Genomic DNA, 6,000 nt, shown 5'->3' on the forward strand with positions numbered 1-6,000 from the left:
TACCTCGAGTCCAATAGTCACCCAACAGATTGGTATGGGCAAGCAGGTTGTTAGAATACGAAGAAAAAAATAAATGCTGGTCCTATAGAATTACAGGTTGCTTGACCCATAAATGCTGGAGGAGACAAATACTTTATATTTTCCATGGGAACTTGAAGGAAAATCAATAATGCCTTTTTGGCTGAGTGCAGTCCGGTAGTACAGACCTTGATCCTTAAACAATACTAAAAAAAATATTGAAACAGAACAATAAGAGCAGCTAAGGGCTTCTCCCTCCCTATCTCTTTCTCTCTCTCTCTCTCTCTCTCTCTCTCTCTCTCTCTCTCTCTATTCTTTTATTGTTTTACAATTTTTGGCGCATTAAATGTTATTTTATGGTTGAGTCTCTGAAAATGCTTTCTGAAGCGGCAATATTCTGGTTTATGCTTATTTCAAATAGCCTCTGCACTATACATTGAACAAGTCCCTTGCCCTTTAGTAACCACAATTACTTTCCATCTCAGTGAGGTTTGACTTGTCAGTGTCCTGCGTTTCAATGACATGCACAAGCACAGTGGCTTGGCGGCTGGTTTGTTCTATTAGCATCAGAAAGAGCAGGTCCAATCTCTTAGTGGGCAGAGCCGCATGTAATCCCATCAAAACGGGAACCCGTGACCTCATCTGGAAGGCAGAGGCACAACCAGCCCGGGACGTCTTGCGTTAGGAGATTTCATCAAGCAGTGATGCCATTACTGACTGAGTGGTGGGGCAGGGAGAGGATGAGAAAGGGATGGGGGGTATGAGAAGTACAGAATAGATGGAGGCAGGGCAAATAACTTCAAAAGAGGGGACAAAATAAGTTGCCTCTGCAAATGTAGACTAGAATAAAATGATAATAACAACACAAACCTTTCTCATCTCTTCAACAGTCAGAGCTCCACCACCCGTGACAATAACTTCAAAGCAAAGCCAATTGCACGTCATACTAATGTTACATCATTAGATTCAAACAGCTGCAGCAAGCAGGCGTCTGCCCTTCCTATCTTGAGGAGCTAGCATTGTTAATATTGACTCGTCATTTCTGTGCACTTCCTGGCTAAGGATAAGGGAATTCCCTTCTGTTTGTATAATATTGTTAATATCCAAACTTAGATGGAAATGATAAAGGACAAAGGAATCTGCATACTGGATACTGTATCCTTTGAAATCATAAAATGTTACAACTGCACAGACAGAAAGAAAGAACACATTTGGGAGTCAATACAAATCATCTCACCCTGAAGATTCACAGAGAGGCAGGTGTCTATTTGATCTTCTTGGTAAACATATGGTCTCCCTGCCTTGCCAGACGTCACTGCTGACAGAATACAGGGCCTACAGATACAAAACACAATGTGCCGCCACCACAGTCTGGTGCAGACCTTACTCTTTGTGTTGCAATGACGCCATAACACAGATTAGGCAAGGTATGAAAGATTTACTGGTGATTTTCTACAACTACATTTTGTCGAATATTTTTCTACAGACACGAGGATTACAAGAAGGTTGTTGAATGTAATGTAAACTATACTTTTGGATTTAATTTGTCCAAAATCTGTTAATTCCCTTTTTGCCTGCGCATGTCAACAAAATGTGCAGACAGAATCTTTTTCTGAAGCTCTACATTGTCACTGGAACAGCGTACTTTGTACTTTACTGTGAAACAATAGACCGCTTTGAATAGCCTGTGTGCTGCATAAACATTAGGAAAATTAACAAAACTCCAGATCAGTGGATCCTTGAGATAGAGATGTTATTGAATGCAGATGAAAGGCATTCTGAATTACAATTAGATTCTTGTTTATAGTGGCAGAAATGAAAACCAAAGGAAGGAATTCTGCAACCTGCAATCACTTCTAGCACTTTTTCATTGGGTCGCATTCAGCGTTAACACAGCAGGACTACTACAGCAGTCTTCAGATTGCAAACAAAGCACTTCGCCACAGATTTCCAGTTCAACGGCTGTGTTCCTGTCAATCGCTCACTGCCTCTTGAGGTGCAATTCACGGATGAGTCAGTTGCCTGCTCCGGCATCCTCTTCTCTTTTTGGCGGCAGTGCAGAGTGCTTTAACTGCCCCAGGGCAGGTGGCTGGATTGCACTACATGCACAGTCCGCAGCCAACAACCAGAAACTCTGCCAAGGATCTCACTATACATCCTGTTTGATAAAAAGTAAACTATGAGCTTCATTCACTGGTTATCATAAACAAAATAACCATTTAAAGGTTACAGTTCAAGTAAGCAAATTCATGACGGACCATATTCATGCAGCCTGTAGCTTAAATCCCTATTTTAAAACCAGATGTTCTTAAAGAATGAATAGAGGCATTCCTTTAACCCTTAAATACTGAATGTATTGAATTCCACAATATAAAATGTAGCTTAAGGAAACTGGAACTGCAACATGTATTAATAATAATGCAATTATTGTGCCTGTTTTCAGTTAATGATGCCAATGTGTATACTTTTGCAGGAAGAATATGGACTGAGTTTAGTGCACCCTCAGAAAAAAACCAATGCCTGGAAACCTCGCAACTTTAACAAAAGATACATAAACTTGTGAATAAATAATGAGGTATCCCAGTTTTACTTAGATTTTAGTTGGAGATAGCCTATTAGTGAAAATACATGAACAACATGACTTGTAAGTCCTAAGACAGCTAATCATGAAATAGTTTACTGAAAATAAAAATAAATCTAACACAGTCAGCATGTTTCAGGGAAAAAGTAGTAATTAGGCTACTTACCGTCATTTATGGCGAGAAGAGTGAACTGAGCTGATAGCTAGCCATTGCATCCCAGTCCACTTTTGCTTTATGGGAATAAAAACCTTGTGGGGTTTTATTTGACTGTAGAATAGGATCAGAGGTAATTGCCAGCGCACGACAGTGAGGTTTTCTTTTCCCGATGCAGTCCTCTGTCGCTGCAGTACTCCAGGAAAGGAGAGAGGAAGAGAGAGAGACGGTGGTGGGAGGGAGGAGGAGAGGGAGGGATGGAGAGGAGGGAGGGATGGAGAGGAGTGGGGCAGTGTAATCAATGATTGTATTCCATTGAGTGATGCGGGTAATTCCATCTGATCTAACAATCTAGTTATGCTAAACAGATAAGAAATGTACACATTTAAAACAGGCTGCAGCCGGTATACCATGAGTGAAACCCCACTTAATGTAATGAATGTGAACGATTATCAGAAGTACATGATAATAAAAATTAAAAAAAAAGACCTGGTCTTGTGCTTGGGGGCAAAAGTTGTCTGTTAGGGCAACAACTGCTGCTTACTCGGAAAGTTTCCCCAGCTTCTCATGTGAGTTTGTCTTAGATCTTAATTCTGTGAACGCAGTGGTTTTATTTTTTTGCAATTCAGTGCGTTGAGTCATCTGTTTTTCTATTTCAGACAGAAGAGCTTTCATAAAAGTAGAGCTGTCTGGGACCTCACCTTGTCATGCAAAGTCCACTCTGAAGGGTTTTCAGGTTTGGGTGCTGATGCCATGGGGAACCTTCCTAATATCCCATTAGTAGCTGATTGGCCGTTAAATAAGAACATTACGTTTATTAGTGTTTTGTATTAGCCTACATCACAATATATACAAATATAGCCACAAATATGCCAACAGCCAAAACAGTGTTCAACAAAAACCTTGAAACTGACTTGAAGCATCCCTCCACATCTGTTATATATTCACTATATATTTGATTCCAGGTTAGATTCACTCATATAGAAAGGGAGAGTGATATAAGGCTCAAATTAAGATACTGGATCATAAATGGAAAAAGCTTACATTACCTGAGCCAATCTAAACCCCCAACCCCAAAAATGTATATAAAAAATGAATCTTTACAAAAGAGACAATGTTGTAACCAAAGTTGCAGTCCCCAAGCTGTGTTTAGAGATAATAATATGACCACACCATGTCATTCACTATACATAAGTTTTAAGCACTGCTCACCTTGCATGTTGTTAACATCTGGATACATGCTCTCCACTTGGACCCCTTGTGGGACAAAAACAGGAGGACAGAATATTCAATCAAAGTGGTTCCCCTATAGACCTACATCATTCCAGGCCACAGGTGAATTTGCTGGTATAATGACTCAACCTGTACATGTGCAATATGCAGTGCTAGTACACGACCTCCTCCGAATTTATTAAATCACATTCATAGCTCATTTTACACAGTAAAACCAGCATAAGTGCTTAGATCTGTTTACAGTTTGAGGTCCACGTTTACACTTCAGGTATTATGTATTCATTTCATTCACACTCCACTGAGTTTAATTTGTACATGTCTGTGCAGTGAGTAAAGCCCTTGATTGCTTGATACCGTTTTAGCTTAACAAAACACTAAGCTTTGTTCTATGCCCAAAAATATAGACTGCAGAGGGAATAATACTATTGAGGAACACCACACAAAGATTATACAATCCTGTAACAATTATTGCATAACCTAGCAAGCTCTCAGAGATAAGTAGGCTCTTTAGAACATGTATGAGACATTGACTGCCTGTGTGCCTGCTATGTCAGATCCTAACGCCTCTGAAACCTGCTAGGGGTTCCTGGAGAAAGTGAGGGAGGGAAAATGGAGATGACGGTCTGATGCAAGCACAGGGACATTCATCCTTTCGGTATTCACATCATTAATTCCTGCAAACTATACCAGCGCTACCAGTGAGACTCGGTTTGCTGCAGAAATGACTACCAGCAAGTTCTTTGATATATTACACTCTGTCAATCTGATTCCTTATTTTCATATAGGAAAAATAAATCTCAATAGCTCCATATTATGATGATTAACATGTAGGACATGCAGTGAATAGTACAGCCTGGTTGTGCATTTGCTTACTGAGTTTAAACACCAAGACATGGCTCTGACACTGGTTGTGCATCATATTCACTACAAAGGATACTGAATAGGATTGTAAATAACGCATACAGTGTGCACAGAGAAACACACAACACAAAAGCGTGCAAGGGCACACACATACACACACACACACACACACACAGTTAACAAAAGGAAAGGCATCTATCTTTATCCTCTGAATTTGATGATTCACAGAAGCAGTGACCTAGGGGCTTGGGACACTCTTTGCTTTTGATTCAGAGTTGGGAGACAAACCCCCCTCAAGCTTCAAGACTCCATTTACTACTGCTGGAGAGCTGAGGAGCACTTAGCTTAATGTACGGGACAGTAGAATGACCCTCACACACACACACACACACACACACACACACACACACACACACACACACACACACACACACACACACACACACACACACACACACACACACACACACACACACAGTCCACTAAGAATACTCTTCTCTTTGTTACAGAAACATGCACACAAGCATAAGAGATGCTCATGACTTTCATTGGCTTGCTTTTACTGGGAAAATACAATAAATATGATATTCATATATCTCAGAAAATAGCAGCCAAGTTGATGAATTCTCATGTCACAGTAAATGTAGTCTGATATTGGTGGGAGGTAATAAGAAAGTGACCATGTTGGAGTGCAATAAAGCCCTTCTGAGCGAGCAACTTAGACCCTTCAATGCCCTGCTAGGTATCCCTCTCACCTTGTAAAATATATATACTATCTATAAGAACATACAAGATTCCATCTCTTACAGCATTTTGCTATTTTCACACATAGATTTGAATATCCTTTTCAAATATGTATCCTACCACCTCGAGCTCCAAAATGGATGTAGTACCTGCAGTGCCAGCTTTCCTTAAGAAATGACCAGAGAGGTGGAGGTAGACTGGAACAACTGTCTACTGCTTATCGTCATCGAGATTATAAGAAACGGATGTGGACACTGATCGTAATTGTTTTTGCCTTGTGGAGATAGAGGCTCAGGCTAACTGATTTAGTCTCTATCTTTCCTCTCAGCCTCCACTGCTCATCTGCACTCATATAGCTGACCACTTTATGCTGGAAACAGCATTTCTTATACTATATGCATATGTTACA

The sequence above is a fragment of the Anoplopoma fimbria genome, chromosome 13 (genome assembly GCF_027596085.1).
Source record: "Anoplopoma fimbria isolate UVic2021 breed Golden Eagle Sablefish chromosome 13, Afim_UVic_2022, whole genome shotgun sequence".
Taxonomy (NCBI): Eukaryota; Metazoa; Chordata; class Actinopteri; order Perciformes; family Anoplopomatidae; genus Anoplopoma; species Anoplopoma fimbria.